Raw genomic sequence first — 17,191 nt, forward strand, 5'->3', positions numbered from 1 at the left:
AATACATGGAGGCTAAAGAGCATCCTACTAAAGAATGAATGGGTCAACCAGGAAATTAAAGAAGAATTTTTTTTTAAGATTTTATTTATTTATTTATTTGAGAGAGAGAAAGAGTGCGTGCACATGAGAGGGGGGAGGGTCAGAGGGAGAAGCAGACTCCCCGCCAAGCAGGGAGGCCGATGCGGGATTTGATCCCAGGACTCCAGGATCATGACCTGAGCCGAAGGCAGTCGCTCAAGCAACTGAGCCACCCAGGCACCCCTAAAGAAGAATTTAAAAAATTCATGGAAACAAATGGAAATGAAAACACAACTGTTCAAAATCTTTGGGATGCAGCAAAGGCGGTCCTAAGAGGAAAGTATACAGCAATACAAGCCTTTCTCAAGAAACAAGAAAGGTCTCAAATACACAACCTAACTCTACACCTAAAGGAGCTGGAGAAAGAACAGCAAATAAAGCCTAAACCCAGCAGAAGAAGAGAAATAGTAACGATCAGATCAGAGCAGAAATCAATGAAATAGAAACCAAAAGAACAGTAGAACAGATCAATGAGCTGGTTCTTTGAAAGAATTAATAAGATTGATAAACCCCTGGCCAGACTTACCAAAGAAAAGAGAAATGACCCAAATAAATAAAATCATGAATGAAAGAGGAGAGATCACAACCAACACTAAAGAAATACAAACAGTTATAAGAACATATTATGAGCAACTATATGCCAGCAAATTAGATAATCTGAAAGAAATGGATGCATTCCTAGAGATGTATAAACTACTAAAACTGAACCAGGAAGAAATAGAAAACCTGAAGAGACCCATAACCAGCAAGGAAATTGAAGCAGTCATCAAAAATCTCCCAACAAACAAGAGCCCAGGGCCAGATGGCTTCCCAGGGGAATTCTACCAAATATTTAAAGAAGAATTAATACCTATCCTTCTGAAACTGTTCCAAAAAATAGAAATGGAAGGAAAACTTCCAAACTCATTTTATGAGGCCAGCATTAGCTTGATCCCAAAATCAGACAAAGACCCCATCAAAACGGAGAATTACGGACCAATATCCTTGATGAACATGGATGCAAAAGTTCTCACCAAAATACTAGCCAATAGGATCACAGTACATTAAAAGGATTATTCACCACAACCAAGTGGGATTTATCCCTGGGCTGCAAGCTGGTTCAACATCTGTAAATCAATCAATGTGATACAATACATCAATAAAAGAAAGAACAAAACCATATGATCCTCTCAATAGATACAGAAAAAGCATTCAACAAAGTACAGCATCGTTTCTTGATTAAAACTCTTCACAGTGTAGGGATAGAGGGTACATAGCTCAATATCGTAAAAGTCATCTATGAAAAACTCACAGCGAATATCATTCTCAATGGGGAAAAACTGAGAGCTTTCCCCTTAAGGTCAGGAACACAGCAGGGATGTCCACTATCACCACTGCTATTCAACATAGTACTAGAAGTCCTAGCCACAGCAGTCAGACAACAAAAAGAAATAAAAGGCATCCGAACTGGCAAAGAAGAAGTCAAACTCTCACTCTTTGCAGATGATATGACACTTTATATGGAAAACCCAAAAGACTCCATCCCAAAACTGCTAGAACTCATACAGGAATTGGGTAAAATGGCAGGATATAAAATCAATGCACAAAAATCAGTGGCATTTCTATACACCAACAACAAGACAGAAGAAAGAGAAATTAAGGAGTCAATCCCATTTACAATTGCACCCAAAATCATAAGATATCTAGGAATAAATTTAACCAGAGAGGCAAAGAATCTGTACTCAGAAAACTATAAAATACTCATGAAAGAAATTGAGGAAGACACTACTGGGTATTTACCCCAAAGCTCATGGATTGGAAGAGCAAATATTGTGAAGATGTCAATGCTACCTAGAGCAATCCACACATTTAATGCAATCTCTATCAAAATACCATCAAGTTTTTTCAAAGAAAGGGAACAAATAATCCTAAAATTTGTATGGAACCAGAAAAGACCCCGAATAGCCAGAGGAATGTTGAAAAAGAAAAGCAAAGTTGGCGGCATCACAATTCCAGACTTCAAGCTCTATTACAAAGTTGTAATCATCAAGACAGTATGGTACTGGCAGAAAAACAGACACATAGATCAGTGGAACAGAATAGAGAGCCCAGAAATGGACCCTCAACTCTGTGGTCAACTAATCTTCCACAAAGCAGGAAAGAATGTCCAATGAAAAAAAGACAGTCTCTTCAACAAAGTTTGTTGAACCAAACTTGCAGCCCAGGAATAAATCCCACTTGGTTGTGGTGAATAATCCTTTTAATGTACTGCGATCCTATTGGCTAGTATTTTGTTGGGATAATTGGACAGCCACATGCAGAAGAATGAAACTGGACCATTTCCTTACGCCACACACAAAAATAGACTCAAAATGGATGAAATACCTAAATGTGAGATAGGAGTCCATCAAAATCCTAAAGGAGAACACAGGCAGCAACCTCTTCGACCTCAGCCACAGCAACTTCTTCCTAGAAACATCGCCAAAGGCAAGGGAAGCAAGGGCAAAAATAAACTATTGGGACTTCAAGATAAAAAGCTTTTGCACAGCAAAGGAAACAGTCAACAAAACCAAAAGACAACAGACGGAGTGGGAGAAGATATTTGCAAATGACATACCAGATAAAGTGCTAGTATCCAAAATCTATAAAGAATTTATCAAACTCAACACCCAAAGAACAAATAATCCAATCAAGAAATGGGCAGAAGACATGAACAGACATTTTTCCAAAGAAGACATCCAAATGGCCAACAGACACATGAAGAAGTGCTCCACATTGCTCGGCATCAGGGAAATCCAAATCAAAACCTCAATGAGATACCACCTAACACCAGTCAGAATGGCTAAAATTAACAAGTCAAGAAATGACAGATGTTGGTGAGGATGTGGAGAAAGAGGAACCCTCCTACACTGTTGGTGGGAATGCAAGCTGGTGCAGCCACTCTGGAAAACAGTATGGAGGTTGCGGGCGCCTGGGTGGCTCAGTTGGTTAAGCGACTGCCTTCGGCTCAGGTCATGATCCTGGAGTCCCTGGATGGAGTCCCGCATCGGGCTCCCTGCTCGGCAGCGAGCCTGCTTCTTCCTCTGACCCTCCCCCCTCTCATGTGCTCTCTCTCTCTCATTCTGTCTCAAATAAATAAATAAAATCTTTAAAAAAAGAAAAAAAAAAGAAAAGAAAACAGTATGGAGCTTCCTCAAAAAGTTGAAAATAGAGCTACCGTACGACCAAGCAATTGCACTACTGGGTATTTACCCCAAAGATACAAATGTAGGGATCTGAAGGGGTACATGCACCCCAATGTTTATAGCAGCATTGTCCACAATAGCCAAACTATGGAAAAAGCCCACATGTCCATCAACAGATGAATGGATAAAGATGTGAGATATATATATATAAACACAATAGAATATTAGGCAGCCATCAAAAAACCGAAATCTTGCCATTTGCAATGATGTGGATGGAACTAGAGGGTATTATGCTGAGCGAGATAAGTCAATTAGAGAAAGACATGTATCATATGATCTCACTGATATAAGGAATTCTTAATCTCAGGAAACAAACTGAGGGTTGCTGGAGTGGTGGGGGATGGGAGGGATGGAGTGGCTGGGTGATAGACACTGGGGAGGGTATGTGCTATGGTAAGCGTTGTGAATTGTTTAAGGCTGATGAATCACAGACCTGTACCTCTGAAACAAATAATACATTCTATGTTTAAAAAAGAAGAAGAAGAAGAAGATAGTAGGAAGGGAAAAATAAAGGGGGGGAAATCGGAGGGGTAGACGAACCATGAGAGACTATGGACTCAGAAACAAACTAAGCGTTCTGGAGGGGAGGGGGTGAGGGGATGGGTTAGCCTGGTGATGGGTATTAAAGAGGGCACATATTGAATGGAGCCCTGGGTGTTATACGCAAACAATGAATCATGGAACACTACATCAAAAACTAATGATGTCATGTATGGTGATTAACGTAACATAATAAAATAAAATTTAAAAAAATAATCTTTTTGATAGCAAAAAAAAAAGATTCTCTCTCCCTCTGCCCCTCCCCCCTCTCTCTCCCTCTCTAATACATACATACATACATACATAATAAGAAACCAGTTTTAAGTGTCCAAGCCAGTGGCATTAAGTTCATTCACAATGTTGTGCAACTATTACTACTATCCATCTCTAGGCTTTTTTGTCACCCCCAATGGAAACTCTGTACCCATTAAACATTAACTCCCCATTCTGCCCTCCCTCCAGCCCCTGGCACTCTCTACTCTCCTGTCAATTTACCAAATCTAGGTACCCCATGTAAATGGAATCATATAATACCTGTCCTTTTGTGTCTGGCTTATTTCACTTAGCACATGTTTTCAAAGTTCATCCATGTCATAGCATGTGTCTGAATTTCCTTCCTTTTTAAGACTGAATAATATTCCATTGTAGTATGTGCCACATTTTCCTTATCCATTCATCTATTAATGGAAACGTGGACTACTTCCACCTTGTAGCTACTGTGAACACCACTGTTATCAGCATGGGTATAGCCTCATCTTTTTTAAGACTAGGACCCATTCAACCAAGGTCCTGGCACTCTGTAACTCCTCCCTCCCTGAGTCCTGTTCATGCCAGCTCCCCTGTCCCTTTGCCTACTCCACGGTGAAGGCCTTACATCCTGTGAGCAGAACTGAGGCTGGCTTCCTCATGTACTGCTGTGCTCTCTCCTTGGAGTGGTTCTCTTGCACTTGGCGCTGCAGATTCCCTGCTCCTGTCTCTGGGTGTGGGAGCTTGGCAGGACCCATTGTCTTCCCTGGAAGCCACTGTCACAGGATCAGTCTCTCTCTTCTCTTCATGAGCTAAAGTTTCGTACGCCTCAAGGTCAGACCTTTCCAAAACATGCTGTAGATAAGAGCTAAAGTACACCACAACATGGAAAATTTTAGTGAAAGGCAGGTGTGGTTGTGATTGGATTATGCTATAAGACTTTTTCAAGTTAAATATTTTTATAAAATAGGATTGCTTGCTACTTGACTATTTACTGATAAAAATTGACAATCATTTATTAAGCCCTCCCCTTCTAAAAAATTTTATTTATTTATTTATTTATTTATTTATTTATTTATTTATTTATTTGAGAGAGAGAATGAGTGAAAGAGAGAAAGAGAGAGAGAAGAAGAAGTGGGAAGGGCAGAGGGAGAGGGAGAAGCAGACTCTCCAATGAGCAGCGAGCCCAACATGGCGCTCAATCCTGGGACTCCAGGATCATGACTTGAGCCAAGGCAGATGCTTAACCAACTGAGCCATCCAGCGCCCTATTAAGCTTTTCCTCTGGGATTTGTGGAGGACTATATTAAATGTAGACATACCCCTTCCATTGCCCTCAGAGAGAGTACATTTAGTCCAAGACATGGACCATGATGGTCTAACTATTCAAATAAATTATGGTTTATCTTTATAATAGAAGCTACATCGCTATTAGAATAAGGTATATATTTTTGTGCTGAGGTGCTATAATCTCCAAGCTATACTGTTATATGGGGGAAAAAGTCTAGATGCAGAAGAATGCAGAAGAATGTATATGGTATGTTTATAGTTGGGGGCAAAAGGACCAAAGAATTTATATATACATATATGTGTATTCATGTGCGTGTGTTTGTAAATGCATAGCTATATCTGTAATGATAACACAAAGAACTAACAAACATGGTTGCTTCTCAGGCAGTTGCGGATGACAGAATACCTTTTTCCTGGGCAAACTCTCTGGTACAGTTTAAATTTTTGACTGTGTGCACATGTTACTTTCAATTAAAAAAAAATGTTTCTAAAACTAACAATAGAAGACAGAGTATGGGAAACAGTAAATGAATAGTGTATAAACAACATGAAAGGCTCTCAGAGGAAGGAAGGCTGGCTCTAGGCTGGGGCAGTCAGGACAGTTCATGGAAGTGGAGTGGTCCTTCAAGGAAGATGGGCAGATGGGCAGGCTTTCGGCAGAGGGAGGAGTGGTGGGAGGTAGGGTGGGATGGCATTCCAAAGAGAAGGCACACAATAAGCAAACGTCGAGTGTATGAAGTAAATCAGTTGACCTTTGCCTGGGTGGAGGAATGTAGCAATATTTTATTTATGTAATGTATACACTGGCTCATTCCAACATGCATTTTAAGACACTTATAAGGTGAAAAACAACACAAAATTATTAAAGTAGAAATAGAAGCTGAGGGCGCCTGGGTGGCTCAGATGGTTAAGCATCTGCCTTCGGCTCAGGTCATGATCCCAGGGTCTTGGGATCGAGTCCTACATCAGGCTCCCTGCTCGGAAGGGGGACTGCTTCTTCCTCTCCCTCTGCTGCTCCCCCTGTGTGTGCTCTTTCACTCTCTCTGCCAAATAAATAAATAAATAAATCTTAAAAAGAAAGAAAGAAAGAAAGAAATAGAAGCTGAAATCAGGACCTAGGGGAAAATAACAAATTTTTAATCAAGAGAAGTAACCAGTTATTAAGCTTTGCAATTGTATCTGTGCCTCTTGATGGCCAGAGTAAAGAAGCAAAACCATAAATACATGGCTTTTGCTATGTAAAGGATGCATAACAGCTTTCTGAGTACCAGTTCTTTCTGTCAAATTTTATAAGAAAGCGGGGCGCCTGGGTGACTTAGTTGGTTAAGTGTCTACCTTCGGCTCAGGTCATGAACTCAGGGTCCTGGGATTGAGCCCCACTTCAGGCTCCACAGGGAGTCTGTTTCTCCTTCTCCATCTCCCTCTGCCCCGCCTCTGCCCGCACGCACACGCTCTCTCTCTCTCTCTCAAACAAATAAAAGCTTGTTTAAAAAATTGTAAGAAAGTCTCGCATGAGAATTCACATAGGAGACAGTGAGTCGTGACCCTGAGCAGGATCTGTGTAAGCCAGGGTAATGATCAGGAGCATCTTGGTTGAAGGTCATCCAGGATGCAGACGTTCAGGGGTCTACCTTAACAAAGTTCTCGAAAGAGTGGATGAATATCATGTCTCCTAGAGAATTTTACCTGAATGTCCTTCTCTCAGCTGGGAGTTCTTTGTGTTGTTGGGGGAGGGGGGTTGTGTGTTTGACTTATAATTAGAGCCAGAGAACAGGTGACATGAGGACAGAGCCTAAGTGGCTGGCATTCTGTATTACTGGTCAATGGCCAGTCACATGTTTTAAGACCAGACAACAGGTAGAAGTGTGAACATCTGATTAGGAAAGCTGAGAAAGCTAGCAAGCAGTGTTTTGCCAGAGTGACAGGCAATTTCCCCTTCCCCTAGCATGGGACCACAGGTGTCCCTTGAGACAAATGTAGAATCATCCTCAGAGAGAAGCTTTGCCTTCTTGCGGTGCTTGGATAATTGTTCATTTGACTCTGATATTCAGCACTGAAAGAGGATGTCAGATATGACACTGGTCTACACATCTTCAAGTCACTTGGTTTTCATGGCTGTAGAAAAACATCTAATGCTAAGCAAGATGAACTGTGGGGGGAGGCTGGGAATATAAGTTGGGACCAGACTGTGTTAGAGTACTCTCAGCAGTTTAGACTTTACTCCAAAAGTAATGGGTAGCCATTGAAGGTTCGTGACTAGGAAGTACATGGTAAGGAGCACATGATGTGTAGGTGGTCAATCCAGTGGCAGTTTCGAGTGGAATTGAGGAAAAAGAGACCAGCAGGGAGAAGGTATTGTAATATTTTTGAAGCCTGCAATAGGGCAATAGGTGTGAGAATCGAAGGGAAAAGCTGTTCACATTCTATAGAGAGAGAACTGACAGGTCTTCATGACTGAATATGAGAGCGGAGGAAAAGTGGAGGATGGCTCTGAGACCTGGAGGCCAAGTGATTTAAGAGGACTGTAGAAACTGCAGAAACAGATGTGGTGTCAAGAGGGGTAGTTTGTGTGGGGGAGGATACATTTGTTTTTAGACATGTTGATTTTGAGATGATGGCAGATTATCCCAGCGAAATGATCCAGCAGTTAGCTGATGATAAAAGAATGAAGCTATCTAAATGAATGAGATTCCTGATGGAAGTGCATCATTTCACCTATGAAATCTTCTTGCCAAAAAATCAACTTGAATCAGATCACACCTCTACAGTTTACTGGAAACTTAGGTGGGTGGTGGGATGAATGTGTTAAACAACACAGTGGCGATCTGATCAGCAAACTCCAGAATGTGGGACATGGCACAGGACAAATGAGCTGGTGTTTTCTACAAATATATTGCAAGGAAAAAAAAAAGAGAGAGAGAGGGAAAGAGAATCTAAAGATTAAAAGAGATTTAAATAAAAAGCAACATCAACCAAGTGCAATTTGTGGACTTTATTTGGATCCTGATCTGAACAAACGGACTCTTCTAAAAATTTATGAGACAACTGAGGAAATTTGATCTGATTAGACATTTGGATATTTTTGTAGTTAAGACTAAAAAAAGAGAGTCCTTAAAACTTAAAAATATATACTGAAATATTTATAAATGAACTGATAGAGTTTCTGAGATTTGCTTCAAAAGAATCCAGTAGGAGTAGGACATAGGGAATGGGGGGGTAGAGATGAAATGGTAGTGGCCATAAATGGATGATTGTTGGGTGTGGTTGAGAATACCTGGGGAGACCCTCTCTACCATTGCATACATTTAAACTGTTCCATAATATGGGTGCCTGGATGGCTCAGTCAGTTAAGCATCAGACTCTTGATTTGGCTTAGGTCGTGATCTCAGGGTCATGAGATTGAGCCCCTTGTCAGGCTCTGCACTGGGTGTGGAGCCTGCTTAAGATTCTCTCTTTCCCTTTCCCTCTGCCCCTCTCTCAAATAAATAAATACATCTCAAAAAAATAAATAAATAAAATGTTCCATAGTAAATAGGTAAAAATGAATGAGTGAATGAATGAGAGAGTTCAGCCCATGAAAGTCAAACACTTCCTTGCTAAAGTAAATATCTATAGACAGATGAGCAGGTAGTCCAAAGCAGAACCCCGGGAAGTCTCACAGTTAGGGTGTAATCAGGAAAAGAGGAACAACGGGTAAAGTAGAAGCAATGTGCTCTATGGACAAAAGCACAGCTTTGGCATTCCACAAATCTGGGTTTGAGTCCAGCTCTCTGACCAGCGTCATCATTCTGAGCACATCATCTTCCTCCGTAAGCGTACAAGCCTCAATTTCCTTATCCATAAAGTGGAGATAATAATTACATCTGCCTCCTAGAGTTAATACAAAAGTTAAGTGCAATAATGTGTATAAAGCACCTTATATTCCGCCTGACACAAAATAAACACTCATTAAGCACTCGCTATTGGTGTTTGCTGTTTGATTAGTGGTCGTAAAAGGTAAGAAAAGAACTGGAGTGTGCAGCCTGACAGAAGGCAAGAGAAAACTCTGATGAAAGGGCAATGACAATGGTGCCAGGTTACAATCCAGGGATCTGATGCCTTTATCTGATTAGGTGGTTTGGAGGTCACGGATGATGTCAACATCTTAGTTTCATAAAGATGTGGCCAATACAACCTGATGACTGGGATTTGAGCTGGAGTGCTGGGGAAGCAAGGGGGGGGGGGTAGGGGCGGTGGATTCTGTATATCTCCCTATTTGGCCATGAAAGAAAGGAAAGGGATAGAGCAGCAGAGACAAGGGAGCCCTTTCTCCAAGTGAAGGAGCTCTGGCAAGTCTGCGGCCCATGGAGGGGGAGTAGCTGAGGGGCTGAGGCAGGAGCAGGGTCCTCAGCTCAGGAAGAGAGACAGAGGGCTGACCTTTGGGTGAGGTTATTCAGGGAAGTTGATTCACAGTGAGTGAGGTGTGGAGAATAAAAACAGGATGAAGCTTCCAGAGGAATCAGGGTTTCCAAGAGCACTGGAAGGGACTGTGGGGAGAGGGAGGGGAGCTCAGACAGGCAAGGGAGAAGCCCAGAGAAGCACGGAAGGGAGAATGAAAGAGAGACTAGCTGAGCACGGGGCTTGGTGTCTGGGTGAGGGGCTGAGGATGACAAGGACGACCAGGCTGGGGATGAGCGAGAGCAGATTTATGGAGTGCAGACTGGGGTCCCAAGCACTGTCTGAGGCCCAAGCAAGCAGCGTGTGCACCATGTCCTGTTGCAGAGATTGCTCTGATTGACCTCTCCACTGGGGCAATGGGAGAAGGGCACTGGCACCCGGTCTAAAGCAGCATCCAAGGTGGCCCGTGGTGGAATAGACACCTCCAGCTTCCCGAGGAGGAACTGCAGGGCCTTGAGGAAGGAAGGGCTAGAACACTCCCCAGAGAGCCAAAGGGAAAACACAGCACAAAACAAATGCACCCAGGGAGACTCAGGGCCATACTAGGAGTGTGAAAATGTGCAATCCTTTCTCTATTATTTCTGAGCCCTCTACTCTACTTTCACCCTTCACTTCCAACCCCCCATCACCTCATCTCTGAGCCTCATTCTGAGGACGAATTGGTAGCACTTGTTTCTTACATTACTGGCTAATACAAAAAACCCTGGAAATTTAATAACTTGCTTGCTGTAAAAACTCCTGGGTCTAAATGTCATGACCTTTCGACAAAGGAGATGAAGATTTGGGAAGAAGATGTTTCAAATCTAGATTCATCAGGATGATGATGTTGACATATCTATAACTTTTCAAATTCAGGGATGGCCCGCCCTTCTTTTGGCCCCCAATACTCGTTGGTCCTCTTCTTCCATACCAATAGAAATTTTAGCTGGGCACATGGCTGCTCAAAACAAAGAGGGTGTATGTCAGCCTCCCTTGCAGCTAGGGGTGGTTAAATCAGCCCAACAGTGCATAGGCAAACACGTTGGATGTGAGCTTCAGAAGAACTTCCAGAAAGACACTTGGTGCATGCCCTTCACCCTTTCTTTATTCTTCCTTCCACACTGCTGCCCCGAATTTGACTCTAGCCCCCATCTCAGACCACAGAGATAGGGGCAAAGCTTCTGAATGGCAAAGTCAAAGAAAATCAATGCCTAAAGATTTGAAGTGAGACACACATCAGCCCGGAAGTACATAGTACAAGCCCAGAACTTGTACAGATCTGGGATAAAATTTCAATTTTGTTTATGCTAATGTTATTTGAGGATTTTCTGTTATGTGCAGTCAAACCTAATTCTAACTGTTATACAAAGTATTAAAATCAACTAGTTGTTGGTAAAAAAAAAAAAGTTAATGTGAAAGGTAATGATTTGCTATTTATAAGAATATAATAAAATCACAGAAGTAAAATTGTAAGCCAGATGATCGTCTATTAGATCAAACCTATAACCATGTGTTCTTTTTTTTTTTCCATGTGTTCTTAAAAGTATATTCGGTGACCAATTTCCAACCAATTTTCTTGTGTTGGGCCCTGTATTGGACTCGAAGGATGCCCTATGAATAAGCCACAGTCTCTGCCCCATGAATCCCACATCTGGAGAGATTGCAGTCTGATTGTAATAGTGGGGATAAGCAGCAGGTACTAGGGGCACACGCACCCCCTTCCTGCAGACTGAGGTAGGGCCCAGTGAGTGCTTTCTCGGAAATGAGGTCCCAGCTGAGACCCGAAGAACAAATAGGATCTGGCCAGACAAAGAAGAGGAAAGAATCGGCTTGGCAGGCAGTGGGATCTGCTGGTGCAGAAACTTGGAACAAGAGGGAGGGTAGCACTTCTGGAGCGCTCAGCATGGGCAATGCCAAATGAGGTCCGTTCATGCAGGGCAATGCGGGACCATGACGGGGCAGTGCTCTGTCGCATGGCATGAGGAGAGGCCAAAGGTGACACGGAATGAGGCTTCGAGAGTGCCGTTTTAGAGTGTAAGAGGAAATCATTAAGGGCCTTGGAGAAAAGCACTGATAGGCTTCACTTTGGGCTCAGCTGGGGCTGCAGCCAGTAAGCCCATGTGTCAGGGTACCGTATCCACCCCCGAAGTACAGAGCAGTGCTGGGGGAGAGGCTAAGGGGATGGGGTCTCCGTGAGGTTGAAGAGCAGGTGTAATAAAATCAAAGCCAAAGGGGCGCCTGGGTGGCTCAGTCGTTAAGCGTCTGCCTTCGGCTCAGGTCATGATTCCAGGGTCTTGGGATTGAGCCCCGCATCGGGCTCCCTGTTCCGCGGGAAGCCTGCTTCTCCCTCTCCCATTCCCCCTGCTTGTGTTCCCTCTCTCGCTGTGTCTCTCTCTGTCAAATAAATAAATAAACTCTTTAAAAGAAAAAATCAAAGCCATGGGGGAAGAACGAAGGCTGTGGGTATAGACTACACGTGGATGCACTTCAGAAGTGGGGTGGTTCCAGGCCAAGTCCCGCGTGAACATGGGAGAACAAGGCTCAGGGTTGGGAAGACAGCTCTGGAGTCGTGGTGGAGCACTGTATGAAGGGAGTTTGCTTGAGAAGAGCTAGGGGAGTCCAGGAGTGGGTTTGAGGGAGAATGAGGAGCGTTCCCTGCAGGGGGCTAGGGAGGGGGTCCTGTCATGCAGGCAGAGGTTGAGGATGGGTCAAAACTCAAACAGCCACAAGGGAAAGTCAGGGGCAAGGCATGAGGCAGACGACACAAAACAGGTCTTCAAGCAGGGATCCCACTGTGGGCTTCCAAGTCTCTTTGTTTAAAAATTTTGTGTGTGTGTGGTGGGGCGCCTGGGGGCCTCAGTTGGTTAAGCGGCTGCCTTTGGCTCAGGTCATGATCCCAGGGTCCTGGGCCTGCTCAGCAGGGAGCCTGCTTCTCCCTCTCCCTCAGCTTGTGCTCGCTCTCTCTCTCAAATAAAAAATAAGACCTTAAAATAAAAAAATAATTTTTGTGATAAAATATACATAATATGAAATGTACCATTTTAACCATTTTTAAGTGTACAGTTCAGCAACATTAATCACATTCACATTGCTCCACAACTGTCACCGTTAGCCCTCTCCAGAGTTTTTTCATCTTCCCAAACTAAAAATCTGTACCCGTTAAACAATAGCTCCCCATTACCTCCCCACTTCATTGCCTGGAAACCTCTGTTCTACTTTCTGTTCTATTTTCTTTGTGAATTTGACTACTCTAAGTACTTCCTATGAGGGGAATCATACAATGTTTCTTTTTGTGTCTGGCTTATTTCACTTTGCATCATGCCTTCAAGGTTCATCCATGTTGCTGCCTGTGTCAGGATTTCCTTCCTTTCTTAAGGCTGAGCAATATTTCATTGTATGTATATACCACATTTGATTCATGCATTCATCCATGGACTTTTGGGGTGTTTTGCCTTTGGAGTAAAAAGAGTTGGAGAAGTTCGCAGGGAAAGGGAGAAACCCAGAGCAGAATAGGAATGTAATCCACTCTCTCCTTTTACATAAAAATGTGGAAATTGTAGTCTATGGAAAGTCTGAATGGCTCAAAGTCAAAAAGAATTCAAGTCTTCTGACCTTCAGACTGCTTTTTCTTCTAGTCCCGTGTTTACCCCCAAGCTGGTCTGAATTCAGTGGAATTCCCTGACCGAGGAGGAATATGGGTGGGGCAGATGAACAGATCCTGGAGGTCTGAGCGAGGCTGGAATCCCACAGCATGACGCCACACCAGCACAGAAATGGAGCCCGAGAAGCTCCAGGCAAAACTGTCAAAGCTCTTTTGGGTCCCACCTCACTGGGTCATTGATCTTTTCTTCCTTTCTACCTTTGCTGTTCACGGTCTCTTAGCCATCTTGTTCCCTTTCTTCATCTCAGCAGGATAAAACCCATCTCTGTTGACCAGGTGAAAGATTATTTAGGTGTTAACTTAAAGCACCATCTGTGCCCCTCCCAGGAGATTTACATTTTAAGGGGCAGCTTTAGAAAATTGAAAATTTTAGGAGCCAAGAGAATGGGGCTGTAACAGTGGAATGGCAGGGGGGTGAGAGTGCTGTATTCAAGGCGGGAGTCACCTCCTCTGCTTGCTGGTGGGGTTAGAAGGTTGCAGAGAAAGGTGGATGGGAAAGTGTCTGCCCAGCTACCCATTCCTCGAAAGAATGGAGGCTCACTCACAGACGCATTAGGGCTTTGCTTTTTTTCTTTCTCAAAATGTGATTTTAGCTTCCTTGAGAAAAAATGCATCTTGTGTTTCTTCTGCCATCCATACAGTGTGCATTGTCCCTTTCTGCACATGGTAAGTTCTCAGTCAAACCTGGGAGGACGATTAACCACTGGCCAAATATTTCAGACTTGCTTGAAGGAGCCAGGAATAATAGAAGGGCTTTTGTTGCTACTTTATCCTTCAGATTTATCATGAGTCAATAATACGTAAATATTGTCATTGAAGAACATCTTCCTCTTTTAACCTTTGACAGTGAGCACTGAAGCAAGTATGCTTCATTATTTGCCTTATTTTTCTTTATCCATTTTTATTAATGTCACACACACACACACCTTGCTCTTGTATAATATGTAGAGCATAACAAAATCCAGACTGTACCAGAATCCTCTTAAACTTACTCCAATAGTTATTTTTTATATAGAGTCCCCCAGTTTCCTCTAATATCAGGATTACCCATGAATAAATGCCAGTACATAATCCCTACTTAGGGAATCAGTTTATGAAAAAGTAATTTTATTTTCTTCTTAGATTTTTTTCATTGTGTGTGTGATTTCTGTGAAAACCAAATGTCTCCAGGTCCAAAGCATAATGTATAGAACAGTAAGGGTAACTACTATTTGGCCAGTATTTTAAGATTGGTGGTATACATTATCCTCATTTGATTCTCACATCAGCAGTGTGAGCTGGTCAGGATGGTAAACAGTTGCTAATTTATAATGTGGAAACTCTCAGACATAACTGGCAGAAGGCATAAAACTAGCTGATTTGGACCTGAGTCTTAATTCCAAATCCCAACCTTTCCCCACTATATTATGTGCTAGTCATCACTATCTGCATATCTCTGCTAGATTGGCAGTTTATTCTCAATGCCCAGTTAACTTGAAATCTCTGCTAAAACCAACAAATGTAGCAAATGGCAATCTTAGATCTCATCTTAAATGTGTGTTTCTTTCAAGTGGTCGCCTAATCAGGTTTTCCATGCTCAAATAAGGCTGAAATGTATTTCATTGTAGATACACTCTTAAAATGGGCTATTTTTAAAAAAATGTTTCACTATAAACACTTTTAAATGTCATTTACCACGCCACAAAATTTGGAAATAAAATTTTAAAAAAGGTTTAAAACCGAAAAATGCAGCTAGCCAACATGTCAGTAAAGTGTACTTATAGGACTTTTACCAAATCAGTGCCTAAAATGTTTTCTTAAACTCAAAATTATGCAAGCCTACTATAAGCTCTTTGGGATTTACTTTTCCCCTATCATTTGTTTACAATAATCACTTGGTTTGTCCTGTAAACAGATATGATACATAACTGGGAGAATACTTACCTACAGAAATAGTAAATAATTATAATGCATATTTTTTTCTGCTTCAAATATTTTAAATACATTACTTGCTTTTACCTTTATATAATCTCATTTATTTTTTGCTTATTTTACTAAAGAAACTTTCTCTTCTTTTAAAAAGTTTTATTTCTTACTAAATTATACTCCCTTCCACCAAAGTGTAACAAAGTCAACAGGCTAGTTGTACAGTAATGAGAAAACCAACAAGGATCTCCTTCAGAGTAAGGCTGAAGGGAAACAATTTGTAGTAGTTAAGATTTATTCCCTTATCCTCCCCTCCAAATATTACATCTCTCAACAAAGAATTCTTGTTTAACTTTATTGAAAGTGTGTAGCAGGGTGGTGTTTAGAAATACTACCAATCTAAATGTACATATGTAGCATTGCTAGCTCTGAGTGAGCACAAGGAAAATGAGAATTTCAGTTTGTTACCATGACATCTCCTAAACAAAAGAAAAATATTAAGAGTACAGGATTTTTTTTTTTAAGTCAGTATCAGGACAATTCGTTAACATATTGATAATTGCTGTTCTAAAAATTAATAATAAGAATCAAGGATCAGAACTCTTACCATGATACTCTTTCCTTCCACTATCATTACTGGGGCATTAGTTTCAGCTCAGTTTTAAAATTTCAGAGCCTGGGCTTAAAATGAACATTTCTGCCCATTAGCATTAAACAGGGAGCCACTGTTCCAGAATTTCACTTCACAAACCACACACAGTATTGCTGCTAAAGGAGATTTATAGTTAATTGTGACAAAAACGTCCAAATGGTTTAAGTAAAATTTATTATACCTTTTTTTAAAAAAAAAAAATTGGTTCTTAATAGAGAAACTTATTAAGAGAGGAGCATTCAAAACTGAAAAACACAGCAATATAAAATAAATCTATCAGTAGATACCTAAGGCTACCCTGATTTTTGTTTTCCTGAGCCGATCACTGTGTATTCTTAAAGGGTAATTGGGCTCCGACCAGTATTGCCGAGGACCATCCTGGGAACTGGGAACAATGGTGAGCAGGATGCGGCTCCCGTTCTGAAGAGCTGCTGTGGGATGTAACACTCAGGCGGCACAACAGGCGACCGCAGCGTAGGGCGATGGGTGCACCGTGGACGTAGGGATGCAACTGGTCCCTCACTTTGGGGATAGGAGGTGAGGGAAGGGAAGGAAGCCACCTCTTCAGAAAGAAGGAGACCGGCGAGTGTTGCAGAAGCTAGAGGACTCTCTCGCCTTGGAGAACTGAAAGCAATTCAGGTAGGCTGTAACTCGGGGAAGGGTGGGAGGAGGGGCCGGTCGTAAACGATCCTGCTGGGGACCGGGACGGAAACAGGATTAGGAGGGCCTTACAAAGCGAATTTAAGGAGATAGGGCTTATCCTGAGGGCAACGGAGATAGTCTAAGAGATTTTAAACGGGAATAACACGATCGCATTTACTTTCCAAAAAAGTATACCTCTCCGGTTGCAGTGTCGAGATGGGGGTGGGGCGAAGCCCGAGGCCAAAAGACCAGTAAGCAGAAAACTACGGTAGTCCAGGTGGAGGACGCTCGTGGCCTGTACAGAGGAAGTCAGCGCGTGGCAGGAGCGACAACCAGACGACCAGAAGGACGGAAGTAAAACGGATCCTGGGGCTTCATGACTGCGGGATGGGGTTGGGAGCTGATGTCCAAGCTGTAGTGAGGCAGTTGCTGGGGTGGGAGACTCGGGCAGTTTGGAGGGAAGGTGCGGAGCTCCGTTTAGGACACACAGGTTGTCAGATTTCTGTGGCACCCAAGTTAGATATGCCCGGATCTCAG

This window comes from Mirounga angustirostris, unplaced genomic scaffold (assembly GCF_029215605.1).
Source record: "Mirounga angustirostris isolate CCGP_5_RB_7025 unplaced genomic scaffold, mMirAng1.0.hap1 SCAF_4, whole genome shotgun sequence".
Taxonomy (NCBI): Eukaryota; Metazoa; Chordata; class Mammalia; order Carnivora; family Phocidae; genus Mirounga; species Mirounga angustirostris.